Source organism: Callorhinus ursinus, unplaced genomic scaffold, assembly GCF_003265705.2.
Source record: "Callorhinus ursinus isolate GAN/ISIS: 27379988/994484 unplaced genomic scaffold, GSC_fseal_2.0 scaffold16, whole genome shotgun sequence".
In the NCBI taxonomy this organism is placed as follows: Eukaryota; Metazoa; Chordata; class Mammalia; order Carnivora; family Otariidae; genus Callorhinus; species Callorhinus ursinus.
The window spans coordinates 269,224-286,421 of NW_027397078.1; positions in this window are offsets into that span (position 1 = coordinate 269,224).

Here is a 17,198-nt window from a genome sequence, read left to right on the forward strand (position 1 = left end):
TAGAGTTCAGCGTCTCTTATGTTTTGCCTTCCTCTCTATTTTCATCTTACTTTATTTTTTCTTCCATTCCCATATATTCATCTGTTTTGTTTCTTAAATTCCACATATGAGTGAAATCATGGTATTTGTCTTTCTCTGACTGGCTTATTTCACTTAGCATAATACCCTCTATTTCCATCCACATCATTGCAAATGGCAATATATCATTCGTTTTAATGGCTGAGTCATATTCCACTGTGTGTGTGTGTGTGTGTGTGTGTATACCACATCATCTTTATCCATTCATCTGTTGAGAGACATCTGGGCTCTTTCCATAGTTTAGCTATTGTGGACATTGCTGCTATAAACATTGGGGTGAAGATGTCCCTTCAAATATATATTTTTGTATCCTTTGGATAAATACCTAGTAGTACAATTGCTGGGTTGTAGGGTAGTTCTATTTTTAATTTTCTGAGGAACCTCCATACTGTTTTACCGAGTGGCTGTACCAGTTTGCATTCCCACCAACAGTGTAAGAGGGTTCCCCTTTCTCCACATCCTCACCAACATGTTGTTTCTTGTATTGTTAAATTTAGCGATTCTGACCAGTGTGAGGTGGTATCTCATTGTGGTTTTGATTTGTATTTCCCTGATGCCGAGTGATGTTGAGCATTTTTTCATGTGTCTTTTGGCCATTTTTATGTCTTCTTTGGAGAAATGTCTGCTCATGTCTTCTGCCCATTTCTTGACTGGATTATTTGTTTCTTGGGTGTTGAGTTTGATACGTTCTTTATAGATTTTTGGATACTAGCCCTTTATCTGATATGTCATTTGTGAATATCTTCTCCCATTCTATAGGTTGCCTTTTAGTTTTGTTGACTGTTTCCTTTGCTGTGCAAAAGCTTTTTATCTTGATGAAGTCCCAATAGTTCATTTTTGCTTTTGTTTCCCTTTCCTCTGGAGACATGTCTAGCAAGAAATTGCTGCAGCTGAGGTCAAAGAGGTTGCTGCCTGTGTTCTCCTCTAGGATTTTGATGGATTCCTGTCTCACATTTAGGTCTTTCATTCATTTTAAATTTATTTTTGTTTCTTAAATTCCACATAGGAGTGAAACCATATGGCGTTTGTCTTTCTCTGAACTGACTTATTTTGCTTAACATTATATCCTCTAGCTCCATCCATGTTGTTGCAAATGGCAATATTTCACTCTTTTCTATGGCTGAATAATATTCCTATATACATATATATATATATATTTGCATATATATATATATATATCACATCTTCTTTATTCATATATGAATGGACATTTGGACTCATTCCATAATTTGGCTATGGATATTTGGATAATGCTGCTATAAATATCAGGATGCATGTATCCCTTTGAATTAGTGTTTTTGTATTCTTTGGGTAAATATCTAGTATTGTAATTGCTGGATCATAGGGTAGCTCTGTTTTTAACTTTTTGGGGAACCTCCATACTGTTTTCCAGAATGACTGAATCAGTTTGCATTGTCATAAACAGTGCAAGAGGGTTCCCCTTTCTCCACATCCTCACCACACCTGTTGTTTCTTGTGTTGTTGATTTTAGCCATTCTGACTGGTGTGAGGTTATATCTCATTCTAGTTTTAATTTGTATTTCTCATATTATTATTTTTATGTTATTGCTGGATTTAAAGAACTGTATTGAGCATTTTTTGTGTCTATGTTTATGAGAGAGATTGAGCTTCTTGTTTTTTTCAATTGTCTTTGACTGATTTTGGTATCAAAGTAATTTTGGCCTTGTAAAATGAGTGAGAAAGTTTTCCTCTGGTTCTATTTTTTATAGGGTACTGTGTGAAACTGGTATTATTTCTTTCTTAAATATTTGGTAGTATTCACCAGTGAAATGATCTGGGCCTGGAAACTAATTTTTTTGAGTAGTTGTAAACTATGAATTTAATGTCTTTTAATTAATTAATTTTATTTTTTATTATGTTCAATTAGTCAACATATAGTACATCATTAGTTGTCTTTCAGAACTATAGGAATATTCTATGTTCTATTAGTCAACATATAGTACATCATTAGTTGTCTTTTAGAACTATAAGAATATTCATTTTATCTTGGTGAGTTTTAGTAGTTTGTGTTTTTCACTAAACTTGTCCATTTTATCTACATTGATTAATTTATGTAGTTAGAATTATTCATAGCATTCCCTTATTATCCTTTTAATGTCTGAAGGGTCTGTAATGAGATCCTCTCTTTAATTTCCTAAAATTGCTAAATTGTGTCTTATTTTCTCTTTGTCACTTTTGCTAGAAGTTTTCAATTCTATTCATATTTCCAAGAAATCTTTTTTGTTTTATTGATCCTATTTCTTTTCTATTATTACTTTCTTTATTTTTTGTTCTTATGTGTATTGTTTTCTTCTTTCTGCTTAATTTGGTTTTGTTTTACTCTTCATTCTTTCACTTCCCAAACTAGAAACGTGGAATATTGATTTGACACTTTTCTTCTTTTAAAGTAGTCATGTGCTGCTATGAATTCTCCCTGTAAGTACTGTTTTAACTGTGTCCCACAAAGTTTGATATTTTGTATCTTTCATTCAGTTAAAAAATTTACTAATTTCCCTTGAGATTTCTCTTTTAACTAATGAATTAATTGGAAATATATTGTTTAATTTCCCATTATATGAGATTTTTACTCATCCTTCTGTTTTTGATCTCTAGTTTAATTCTATTATGGTCAAAGAAAATTCTGCATATGATTTCAATTAGTTTTAATTAGTTAAGACTTATTTTATGACCCAGAATATGGTCTATCTTATTTCATGTTCCGTATTCACTTTAAAAGAATGTGTATTCTGTTATTATTAGGTGTATTGTTCAAAGTTGTTAATTAAATCTAGCTGGGTAATGATATTGTTGCTTTCTTCTTATTCTTGTTGATTTTCTCTTTGTTAATTCTGTCTGTTACTGATGGATAAGTGCTGAAATTTCCAACTGTATTTGTGTACTTGTCTATTTCTCTTCTCAATTCTGCCAGTTTTTTCTTCATATATTGTAAAGCTCTGTTGTTCAGTGAATATATATTTAAGATTGTTATGTTCTCTTGGTGAATTGATCATTTTATCATTATCATGATAGTAATGTACCTCATTATTGCTGGTAATTTGCTTAGAAGTCTACTTTGTCTGATATTGATATAGTTGCCACAGGTTTCTTCTGGCAATTTTTTTTTTGCATGGGATATATTTTTCTATCATATTGCGTCTATCCTACCTATATCATTATATGTGAAATAAGTATTTTGTAGACAGCATATATTTAGATCATACTTTTATTTTTCCTGATGATCTTTGCCTTTTAATTGATATGTGTGGACCATTTGTATTTAAAGAAATTATTGATATGCTTGGATTTAGGTCTAAACTTGTTTTCTCTTTGTTCCCCTGATCTGTATTCCTCTGTTTCTCCTTCCTGCCTTCTTTTGCATTATTTGGACATTTAATATTTCATTTTAATTTACCTGTTATGTATTCTACTTTGTCTCTTTGTATTTTAGTGATTGTCCTAGGGACTTTCATATAAATACCTAACTTTTCACATTCTACTTAGAATCAGTATTTTATGGAGTGGACTATAGAATGGAGTATAGAATTTTTAACACCTTATAAATACATTTACCCCATCCCCATTTTATGTTGTATTTATTGCATGTATTACATGTGTCCACACTGAAAATCCCTTAAAACAATGTTAGAATTTTTTTCCTTTCAGCCATCAAACATATTTTAAAGAATTAGTAAATGAGAAGATTAGTTTTACTTACCAAGATATTTACCATTTATCTTGTTCTTCACTCATTCTCGATGTTCCAAGTTTCCTTCTGGTTTTATTTCTCTTCAGTCTAAGTGAAAAAAATTCCTTCAATATTTCTTTTAAAGAATGTCTGTTGGCAATTAATCCTCTTAATTTTCCTTCTTTATGGAATATCTTTATCATTCATTTATTGAAGTATTTTTTGGTTATAGAATTCTGAGTTGACAATTACTTTCTTAAACACTTGAAAAAAATTTAGCTTTCTTTCAGCCACTATGGTTTATGATAAGAAATCCACAGTAACTCAAATTGTTGTTCTGTCATAGGTAATATGTCATTTTTATTGTCTGCTTTAATATTTTTTATGTGTTATTTTTCAGCAGTTTAATTATTGTGGGAATGGGCATGTATTCCTTTGGAGTTACCTTGTCTGGTGTTCCCTGGTCCCCTTAAATTAGTTCATTTTTTATTGTTACCATTTTGGAGAAGCTTTCAGCCATTAGTTGATCTAATAATCTTTCAACACTGTACTCTTTCCTCTATTTCTGAGACTCAGATGACATGAATACTAGGCCTTTGATATGTCTCCAAGTCTCTGTTTACTTTTTTTAAAGATTTATTTATTTATTGTATTTATTGTATTATCATTGTAGAGGGGGGTTAGGGGCAGAGAAAGAGGGAGAGAGAAAATCTCAAGCAGACTCCCCACTGAGCATGGAGTCTGATGCAGATCTCGATCTCACCACCCATGAGATCATGACCTGAGCTGAAATCACGAGTGGAATGCTTAATCAACTGAGCCACCCAGGCATTCCTCCAAATCTCTGTTTACTTTTAAATGACATTCCTCCCTGAGAATCAATTGACTACCTACTAAACAACACTAGGGTGAGAGGATAACTACAATGATAATTATGGATTTTGAAAAAAGATACAGTGAAATTAGTATATATCAGTATCTTTGTCGTACATGAAAAGCGTGGTCAGAGGAAAATTCAAAGCTTACTCTTGTATCAATAACAATTAAAGAATAATAAAAAATGAATTAAGTTTAAAGCTCAAAAAGTAAAAAAGAAACCCAATAAGGTAAAATTAAAAACTATTAGGAAGAACATAATAAATATAAAATAAGGAAGTAGAATGTAGTAATGATGTATAAAAGAGAAAAACATTGTTTTTCCTGGTTTCTTGAAAAATACTAATAGGTACACCATAGCTAACACAATCAAGAAAAAAAGGAGAAAGCAAAGACATACAAAATAAGAAATTACGAGGGGGGTAAATAACTACTGAATTAGAATGTTAAAAAAATCATGCAATTTACTTTGCAGACTTCTGTGAAAGTACATTTAAAACCGAATGAGATGAATAATTTCCTAGGGAAATACTTGTTACAAAAATTGAAACTATTAGTGAAATAAAGCCTAAACAGACCAATTTTCCTAGAAGATACAGAATTATCAATTATTCCGTCAAAAAGAGCTCAAGGCCAAGATGGCTTCACAGGGGAATTCTACCAAACTTTCTCAATAGAACAATCTGGTCTATTAGTATTTTTCAATAGAATAGCTTTTCAATAGAATAAAATCTCGAAGCACTTCCACTAATATTAGTAACCAGTTAAGGTTGTTCACTCTCTCCTCTATTATTCATCATTTTACCAGAAGTATTAGCAAATGCAATGAAAAGAGAAATTTATTAATGGCATAGGGATTAGAAAAGATGTTGTAATACTATTTCTATTTGCAGATAATATGAAAGTGTACCTGAAAAAAAATACCTGGAATACTCTAGAGAATCAGTGGTAAAAATAGCTCAAATAAAACATATTTAATTAGAGAAGCAGACTATAAAATTGCCATATATAAGTCAATAGCCTTAATTTACACAAATAATCAATTAGAAGATATACCATGGTAGAGAAAACCTCATTAACAATAGTAGGAAAGAAGATAAAATACTTACGAATACATTTAACAAAGAAATGTGCAAAACTTATATGAGATTAGCTTTCAAACCCTCCCAATAGGCACACACGGAGACTCTAACAAATGGAAAGACAGCCCTTGTTTTTGATAGGAACACTCATCATAAAGATGTCAGTTCTCCCTAAATTAATTTTTAAATTTAATGCCATCTCAATAAAAATACCAACATACTTTATGGAATTAGACAAATTGATCCTAAAGTTCATATGGAAAAATAAACATTCAAGAATCTCCAAGAAAACACTAAAAAAGGAAAGCTACGGTGAGGGGGCAGCCGTACCATACATTTAAACACACTATAGACCCTCTATAATTAAAACAATGTGGAACTGGCTTATGAAAAGGCACACCAGTGGAATAGAATAGAATATCCTGAGATAGGCCTAGATAAAAATGGAATAGAATTTGGAATATGATAAAGGTGGGATCTCAATACACTGGGACAAAAGTGACTTTTTAAAATAAATCGTGCTTGCACGTTCTGCGTGGAGCACTGGGTGTTATACGCAAACAATGAATCATGGAACACTACATCAAAAACAAATGATGTAATGTATGGTGATTAACATAACATAATAATAAAAAAATGAATCATGGAACACTACATCAAAAACTAATGATGTATGGTGACTAACATAACATAATAAAAAAATGAATAAGGAATTATGAATAAACTGGAAGCAAACCATTCAAAAAATAAATAAATAAATGGTGCTTGGACAACTGGAGAGCCATGTGGGGAAAAAAGATAAAATTAGATACTTCACACCATATAGAAGAATAAACTTCAAATAGATTAGCAGTCTAAATGTAAAAAATACCATGCTGTACTAGAGGCAAATATAGGCGAATTCCTCTTTAACGTGGATATAGGGAAAAGTTTTTAAGCTATGGCTCAAAATCTGGATGCAATGGAAGAAAAGATTGAAAAATGTAACTACATAAAAAATTTAAAACCTAATTTCTGCATGGCTAAAAATAACTCATAAATAAAATTTAATTGGCAAATTGGGAGAACTTATTTGCAACACAAATAATAGACAAAAGGTCAAAATCCCCAATATATACATATAACTCTTAAAAATTTAGGGGCAGAAGATGAATGTTTTTCCTTCAGAAATTACACTTATGATTCTGCAGTTTGATTTTGTTTTCTCAACAGTAAAGTTTGGGGCTTTATTACTCTCAAATACAAATAGAACTACCTCATTCTGTTTACTCCCTGTATAGTAGAGCATTCCATAGTGTGCCATAGTTAACAAACCACTTTGCTTTTGGGGTATTCATTGATTCAGCACGTATCTATTAAGCACCTACTATGTGTCAGTCACCACATGATACCTTAGAAAATAAAGAAAAAGTAACTTCTCTGCTCATGGAGCTGATTTTCAAAAATTTTGTAAAGTTTTTATTTTAATTCCAGGTAGTTAACACATAGTGTTATATTAGTTTGTGGTGTACAATGTAGTGATTCATAATTCCATACATCATCCAGTGCTCATCATGACAGGTGCACTCCTTAATCCCCATCACCTATTTTACCCACCCACCCCCACCTCCCCTCTAGTAACCATCAGTTTGTTCTCTATAGTTAAGGGTCCGTTTCTTGGTTTGAATCTCTCTCATTTTTCTCCCTTTGCTTGTTTATTCTGTTTCTCAAATTCCACAAGTGAAATCATATGGTATTTGTCTTTGTCTGACTTATTTTACTTAACATAATACTTTCTAGCTCCATCCATGTCACTGCAAATGGCAAGATTTCATTCTTTTTTATGGCTGACAGTGCATGAGGATTTCTTTTTCTCCACATCCTCACCAATGTCTGTTGTTTCCTATTTTTTTTTATCTTAGCCATACTGACTCATCATGTGAGATGATATCTCATTGCAGTTTTATTTCCCTGATGATAAGTGATGATGAGCATCTTTTCATGCGTCTGTTGGCCATCTGGATGTCTTCTTTGGAGAAATGTCTGCTCATGTCTTCTGCCCATTTTTTAATGGGGTTATTTGTTTTTAGGTGTTGAGTTTTGTAAGTTCTTTATATATTTTGGATACTAGCCCTTAATCGGATATGTCATTTGCAAATATCTTCTCCCATTCCATAGGTTATCTTTTAGTTTTGTTGATTGTTTCCTTTGCTGTGCAGCTTTTTATTTTGATATAGTCCCAATAGTTTGTTTTTGCTTGCCTCAGGAGACATATCTAGAAAAATGTTCCTATGTCCAGTGTCAGTCAAATTACTGTCTGTGTTCCCTTCTAGGATTTTTATGGAATCAAGGTCTAACATTTAGATCTTTAATCCATTTTGAATTTTTGTGTATGGTGAAAGGAAGTGGTCCAGGTTCATTCTTTTGCATGTTGTTGTTCAGTTTTCACAACACCATTTGTTGACAAGACTGTCTTTTCCCCATTGGATAGTCTTCTTGCTTTATCGAAGATTAATTGACCATATAGTTGTGGGTTCATTACTGGGTTTTCTATTCTGTTCTGTTCATCTGTGTGTCTGTTTTTGTGCCACTACCATACTGTTTTGATCTCTACAGCTTTGAAATATAACTTGAAGTCCAAAATTGTGATTGTGCCTTCAGCTTTGCTTTTTCAATATTGCTTTGGTTATTCGGGGTCTTTTATGATTCCATACAAATTTTAGAATTTTCTGTTCTAGTTCCATGAAAAATGCTGGTGGTATTTTGATAAGGATTGCATTAAATATGTACATTGCTTTGGGTAGTATAGACCTTTTAACAATATTTGTTCTTCCATTCCATGAGCATGGAATGTCTTTCTATTTCTTTGTGTCATTTTCATTTCTTTCATCATCTTAAAATAATTTTTAGAGTGTACTCTGAAAAGACCTGTAGGTCTTTCACCCCTTTGGTTAGGTTTATTCCTAGGTATCTTATTATTTTGGGTGCAATTGTAAATGGGATTGCTTTATTAATTTCTCTTTCTGCTGCTTCATTATTGGTGTATAGAAATGCAACAGATTTCTGTGCACTGATTTTGTATCCTGTGACTTTACTGAATTCATTTATCAGTTCTAACAGTTTTTTGGTGGTCTTTCAGGTTTTCTATATACAGTATCATGTCATTTGCAAATAGTGCAAGTTTTACTTCTTCCTTACTGATTTGGATTCCTTTTATTTCTTTTTGTTGTCTTTTGTGTTCAATAAAAGTGGTGAGAGTGGACATCCCTGTCTTGTTCCTGTCTTTGGGGGAAAAGCTCATTTTTTCCCCATTAAGGATGATGTTAGGTGTAGCTAATGTGGCCTTTATTATGTTGAGGTATGTTACCTCTAAACCTACTTTGTTGAGGACTTTTTGGTGGGAATGTAAACTGGTGCAGCCACTGTGAAAAACAGTGTGGAGTTATCTCAAAAAGTTAAAATAGAACTAACTACCTTTCCATCTAGCAATTACACTACTGGATATTTACTCAAAGAGTACAGAAACACTAATTCAAAAGGATGCTTGCACCCTGATGTTTATAGCAGCATTATCTACAATAACCAAATTATGGAAACAGCCAAAGTCTCCATCGACTAATGAATGAGTAAAGAAGATGTAGGGTGTGTATGTGTGTGTGTGTGTGTGTGTGTGTGTGTGTGTGTGTAATGGAATATTACTCAGACATAAAAAGAATGAAATCTTGCCATTTGCAACGACATGGATGGAGCTAGAGAGTATTATATTCAGCAAAATAAGTCAGACAGAGAAAGACAAATACCATATGATTTCACTCATATGTGGAATTTAAGAAAGAGAGGAAAACAAAGAAACAGACTCTTAACTATAGAGAACAAACTGATAGTTACCAGAGGGGAGGTGGGGGGGGGAGTGGGTGAGAGTTAAGGAGTGCACTTGTGATGAGCACAGGGGTGTTGTATGTAAGTGTTGAATTGCTAAAATGTACACCTGAAATTAATATTACACTGTGTTAACTGCAATTTAAATAAAAACTTAAAAAAATTAAAAAAAGATTGAACCTACTTTGTTGAGGGTTTTTATCATAAATGAATATTGTACTTTGTCAAATGCTTTTTCTGCATCTATTGCTATGATCATATGGTTCTTCTCCTTTCTCCATTTGATGTGATGTATCACATTGATTGATTTGTGAATATTAAACCACCCTTGCAAACCAGGAGTAAATCCCACTTGAATGTGGTGAATGATTTTTTTAATGTACTGGTGAATTCAGTTGGCTAGTATTTTATTGAGATGTATTGAGGTGTATTGGTAACATGGTATGGCAGAAATCATCTGATTGGGAAGGGGGTATGGAATGACTACCAGAAATGTGAATGGAAGCAGGTAGGGTAACCTGATTTTTTCACCTATGTTCATTAGGGGTATTGGCCTATAGTTCTCTTTTTCACTGGTGTCTTTATCTGGTTTTGGTATCAGAGTAATGCTGGCCATGGAGCTGATATTTAAATAGTAAGGACAGACAATAAGAAAAATACATAATCCAGTATAAGAATCCTCTCTTGCCCTACACATCCCACCCTAGCTGCTATTCTATATTTCCTTCAAGATTGAGATATCAGGTTACCCTACCTGCTTCCTTAGCCCCTTCCCAATCAGATGATTTCTGACCTACCATGTTACCAATACATCTTTGCTCACTGCCACTGACCTCCAACGTGAAAATCCTAGGGGATGTTTATCAGTCCTCATCTCATTCTAGTTAAAATCTCTGCAGTCATTGACACTTGGTGACACTCTTCACACCCTTCTTTTAATTCCTTTCTGGTTACTATTCTTTGGTATTCCTTGATAAAGACTAATCAGCCAAACCCTTCCCACCAACTCTAACCCCATATATCCAATTGACTGCTACACTTTTCCACTGGAATATCTTTGATGCACCTCAAATTCAGTGAGGGTATAAATGAACTCATTTTCTTTCATATATTTCTTTCTCTTAGTTCTCACTCCCCTATTTGTGCTAACTGCTTTACAGAGATAGTCTCTGATGAATGATGACTCAGTTTTTACAGCTTTGTGTAGTCATTTTTCACACTGAATATGGGCTAGCTTTATTACCAAAGAATAAAGAAGTGATGATGTGCCATTTCTAGGTCTAAGCTTTAGGAAAGCCTGGAAGCTTCCAATTTCACACTATTGTGAGCCTTGAAGTTCTGCTACCCTATTGTAGATAAAACTGGAGAGCCAGAGTAGTGAAGGAGAGGCTCTGAGACTGCACAAAGAGAGAGAGGCCTAGCAGTCTCAACTGAGTCTGGATTTCCAATTCTGCCCTTCCAATGACCCAGATGTGTACATAAACTCTGGTAGATTTCCATATTGGCCAAGCCCTTGGATGACTGATGACTCAGCCAATATCAAGTGGAGCAGAGGAAACAACCAGCACATAATCTAAGAGGTAATAAAATGGTGGTTAATTGAAGCCACTATTTATGCACCACCTTACCCAATGCCCACCACCAGCACTCACCCATATAACCAAATAATAAAATCCTTTTCTCCATTTAGACAGACTTCTACTCAGCCCTGCCCATGCTGGGGTCTTCTTATCACATTAGGCAGGATACTCTCCATGTTCTTACTTCTACCATGGAGGTTCTTTTTAATGTAGATGGGCCTCTAGCCATTCTTGCCCACACCTAACTCTCCAACACCACCACATGCAGTGTCGTGGTTCAATTCCATCATTAATCTCTATTATAGGTATGTTTCTTTTTTTACTTAAGTTTTATTATATTACTCCTCTGTCATACATAGGGATTCCACAGATACTTATATAACAAAAATTCCATGTGTGTGGAACCTATAATTGTATGTAGAATATACATTCTCCATATAGAGGCAGTTATTACATTTTGGCCTTTTCCATGGTTTTCATATAGTCTGTGTGTCTGTGTGTGTGCCCTTATTTTCCACATTCAAGTGACCTTGGATGGACTGGATCAGTTGTCCAAGTTGCAGTATACAAACTGCTACAGCTACTTTACTACCTACAGGGTTCCAGAGACCCATCCCAGACTCTACCTTTAAGTCTTAGACTCTGTATTCTGTGCTCAATTATTCCTGAATTAGTTTTCTATTGCTGCTGTGGTGAACTTCCACAAACTTAATGACTTAAAAAATCCACAGATGTATTCTACTACATTTTTGGAGGTCAGAACTCAGAAATACTCTTATTGGGCTAAAAATCAAAGTGTCAGTAGGGACATGTTCTTTCTGGAGGCTCTGAGAGGCAACCTGTTCCTTTCCCTTTCTCATCTTCCAGGAACCTTATACATTCCTTGGCTCTTGGTCCTTTTCTCCATATTCGAAGCCAGTAGTGTAGCATCTTCAATTCTGTCTCTTCTCTGACCTCTGCTTCTGTGGTCTTCTTCTCTGAATCTGGCTCTGAGCCTCTTGCCTCCCTCTCAAAAGGACTCATATGATCACATTTGGCCTACCTGGATAATTCAGGATAATCTCCCCATCTCAAGATCCATAACTAAACCATACCTGCAGTGTCCCTGTTGTCATGTAAGGAAATATACTTCTTTTTGGGGGTTAGGACATGGATATCTTTGGGAACCCATTATTTAGCCTACCAAAGCCCTCAGTCTTAACCCTGCCACCTCTATGTCCTGACCCTTTAAACTGATCTTTGACAGAATTATTTGGCATCAACACAACATTGCTGTTGAACAGTGCACCTAAGATTCTTCCAGTATTCATGCTCTGCAACTAGTAGTAAAATCTCCAAAATCTGTCTAATTTTTCCCAGACTCAGCTTTGGTTTCAGATACCCTAGCCCAGTTACAGTTTCACATGCCTAGAAAGGGAGTTTGGACAGGGTTGGTGGTGGATAAAATAACTAGAATTGGGGTTCATACCCAAGGAAGAGACATTTATGAGAAACACAGGGATGAGTACACAGATGAGAGTCATCTCACACTGCTTGAGGGAATCAGGGAAAGCTTCAATGGAGAAAAAATTAGGTTTTGCAAAATGAAAATGGAATATTGACAGATATTGAAGAAGTGGCGGATAGCAGGAAGGAGTTCTTGGAAGGGGAACAGCATGTGCAAAAATGCAGAGATATAAGAGAGTGCATCCGATTCAGGAATCCTACAGGGTAGTTAATATAGCTGAAGGGAGAAAAAGGAATAGTTTGAGGTGAGATGGGAAATAAGGGAGAGTGGATTGAGAGAGACAGTAAGAAGTACAAACACTTAATGCATGTTGGGCAATATGCTAATAGATTTATATGGATTTCCTTCATTAAATTTTCATTAGCCCAAGTGAGCATTTTTATAGATATGACAAAATTGGATGCATTAGGTCCAGACTTGAAATTCCAGCCCAGCTCTGCCTAAAATCAAAGGCTGTCATCTTTTCACAAAGTCAGCGCTGCTTAAAGTGTAGCATGCAGTCCATGATTGGTGCCCAATAGGTCATTACTAGTACATGGACAAAATTGTTGTTTGTTGTTTAATACTAATATATTTGCTTATATTTTAAAAATAAGATTTAATCCACATGTAGGCCTTTATGGGGAAATGAACAAGAGCATTTCCAGAAAATAACCCAAGGGGGAACCTCCATAAAATCCCCTCTAAACATGATAATGCTCTTTCTAGTGTTCCTCTTGGAGCAACAGCTGTCCAGTCAAAATCCTCTATGCTCTGACATTCCGCACCTCCACACACCATCCCTGAGTCTCTCCTCTCTTCCCATCAATTACTAAATGTGTATTTTTCATTTTACTAACCTCTCTCTTTCTCAGTTTCCTCATCTATACAATGAACATAATAGTAGGAGCTAACACATTGGATTGTAATTAGGTCTAAATGACTTAAGGTCCTTTGAATAGTGCTTGAGATACTCCAACAGACAAATCAATCTTTTTCATAAGGATCTTCCCTTGGATGTCCACCACCCCATATTTGAGTCCAAAGCTTCCATTTGTCTGTAGACCACCTCTAACTCCAGTTGCCTCTCCAATATCCTGCTTCTAGCCATTATCCCTCACATTGTTTTATGAAGATGACAATCTGGTTTCTTAGCTCCTATTTATATTCTCTCGCTAAGTTACCAGCTTTGAACCAAAAACTCTCCTCAGAAGCCATAATTTTTAGTAAATAGTATGAGATTATAGCAATTATCTCTTTACCTCAAAAATACTTGAAAGCAAAGTTGTTTTTTTTTGTTTTTTTGTTTTGTTTTGTTTTGTTTTTACAGAGGGTTAGTTTCAGGGAATATACTTAACCCTATAGGAAGTGGCATGGAGTAACAAAATTCCAAGGGAGATAGCCAAGCAAGAAATCACATTGGATCACCAGAAGTTGGTAAGTGCCAAAAGTAAATAATCAGACTTAATGAATCAGAGCAAAATGTTTATTATGCACTGCAAAGGAAACAGCAGGAGCATTAGTATGGTAGCATGAGTTTACCTGTCCTCAAGTCCCACAGGGCCCAGATGGTGGCTTCACACAAAGGGAATTGCACTACAGCTGAGGAACCAAAAATCAAGAGCTCTGCACCTTTTGTAGCAAGCAGCAAACAGGTTAGTTCCCTTTCCCAGGGAGTAAGCAGTTACATAATAATTAAGCTAAGGTCACTTTGACCTACTGAATTACCTATGTGACCAGCTACATAAACTGCTGAATATCAAGGGACAATTAGGCACCACAGTGTGGACACTCAGGACCCTTGGTTGACTTCTTTTCTCAACAGTTAGAAAATCCATTGTACAGTATTGTAATATATCACATGGGGTGAAAATGACATCAGTGTTGGATATACACAGCATTTAACTACTGGTTCATGAAGGAAGTCTCAAGAATGAGGAAGTACCTTGACTTGTTAGAAGATAAAATGAAAATTGTGAAGAGCTATGACAGAGAGGAAAGAAAAAGGAAAGAGTAGGACTTTGATGGAGAATGAGTAAGTTGGGTACTTCCTACATTACATGACTCTGGGACTTCAGAATAAAATAGTCAAGGGTTGAAATCTGGCTTTGCCACATATATATAAGAGAATAATAATACATGCTTTGAGGAAACTGTGAAGATCAATTGAAATAACTTACTTAAGACACAATTAGATTTCCGATTCCCTGCATTTCTTTTTAATATAAATTTTCAAAATGTTTTAATTGTAATTATTTTTATCTTTATGGCAAGTAATCATATATAATATTAGGTGTATAATAGAATTAGCTGTGTAGCTCTGACAAAACGCTTTCAGGTAATATAAGAAAGAATAAGGTATAAAAAGTGTTGCTCAAGTCATGATGTATATGGGTAATTTTGCTAGTTGTGTGTATAGGTTGATGGAGAAAAATATATGAGAATACCATATTGCTTGATACACAAAGATTTCACATATTGTTGTCTGCACAGACAGGATCTACTATACTCACTCCAATTGGAAAGAAGGCTATTTCTCTAACCAGTATTATCATCATAAATAAGTTATTCAGTTCAATATCCATTGATGCCTGCTAGATCTCAAGAAGTGTTCTGAAAATTGGATATGCAAAAGCCAGTCACTCAAGGCCCTACCTTTCAAAGACTGACTATCTCAGGGAAGGAAGCAATCATATAAGCATATAGGTCCTAGAGGCTAGGTTACTTATTTCAAGGTCACACAACAATGGTAGTAATAAATTGTCCACTGTAGTTCTACTAGTCTGAAATCCCATGCAATTGTTTTAACCCAAGTTTTCTCTTTTGATTTTCTCCATTTTAATTTATCTCACCTCCCCTGCCTCTGTTTGACCATGAATTATTAAAATATGCACAAGTTAATAAACTTGGATCGGGGGCAGCTTCTGGGGAAAGATTGCTGGAAGCCTCTATATTTTCCTGGTGTTCCCTCAAAGAATAATTCTGGAAGTAAAGCTCTGCTTATCTGTGAGTGGTATAGGGATCTAAGGCAGGCCTTTCATCTTCCCTTTCCCAGCTAGTAGCTAGACCAGAAGAACTGCTTTCTCTTAGACATTGACCCAATTTAAGGAGTAATGACAAAATGCTCCCAAGCTTTTCAAACTAGGGAAAACTTCTCTTATCCTCAGAAGGGGCCTCTGACACTTCTGCCATTGTCCAAGTTACCTAACCCTTACTTATGTATAAAAATGTCAGGTAGCTGGACCTCAAGCTGGTTGGTTTCAGCATAGATTCTCTGGACTCTGACCTAGTCTTTTGAGGGATACCACAACTTTTCAAGTGTCCTCCTATGTTGGTAGGAAGATGACTCTGTCATCAGAAATGACATCTACATCTCAACAACTGTAACATAAGCAGTGTTTCCCTGGTGAGTGGATAAAAGTCCCCCCTTTGGAGTTCAACAGGCCTGAATGTGAATCCAAGTTCTACCACTTAACTACCTAATTTACCTAACTCATTTCAGCCTATTTCTTCAATTGTAGAAGGGGAATAATAACATGTTTCTCTGAGGTCTTTGGGAAATAACAAATGTAAAGAGTTGAACACGCAGTTGATATTCAATATAAGTTATCATAAAAATGATGTTTATATTATTCTTCCATATTGTTGATCTCCCCAAGGCACATACCCTATGTGCATTGATGTAGGAAAGATGTTAGGGTTTGGAGCCAACAACCAAGAAAGAATTCCTGAGACATCTTTGGTGTAAAAAGGTGGTTTTATTATAGCATGGGGATAGGACCTGTGGGCAGAAAGAGCAGCACTGGGGTCATGAAAAGTAGCTAATTATATACTTTCAAGGTGGGAGGGGGTTAGGGATAGCCTAAGTCTCTAAGGAATTTTGGAAGCAAGGTTTCCAGGACCTTGAGGGGGCTAGCTGTTGTTAGGGAAAGGTTACTTATTACTGTCTAATAAAACCTGAGTCATGAGACCCTTCAGATATATATCGGTGGGTCATATGCTTGGGGGATGATTACCAACATGTATCTTGGGGAGTAGAGATAAAGGAAGTTTCCAAAGGAATTTTTATATGTTAAAGAAGACCTACAGGATCCTGGGGTTTGGGCTAAGATTGCCTTTTGCCCTTAGCAAAGTATTAACGTCAAGGCAGCTGAGTTCCTAGAGGAATGTCACACTGTCTGTTTGAAGGACTTGTCAATGGGCTGTAAGTAGTAAGGAAATTTAATTTTTTGTTGCCTTTGTTTTCCATATCATATATCATCTCTGTGTCCTTTATACTCCTAGCGGAGTATTTAAAATAAAGTGTCAGTGAAGGTTTTGGAGCACAGCTGACCAGGCTTTTTTTTGTTTTTCATCTGAAAAACGAATGAGCTTTTCAATTCTGATCTTTTATAGTTCTGTATAAACTACCTTCATATGCTGGGTGCCTGGGTGCCTCAGATGGTTAAGCATCTGCCTTCGGCTTAGGTCATGATCCCAGGGTCCTGGGATCAAGTCCCGCATCGGGCTCCTTGCTCAGCAGGGAGTCTGCTTCTCCCTCTCCCTCTGCCTCT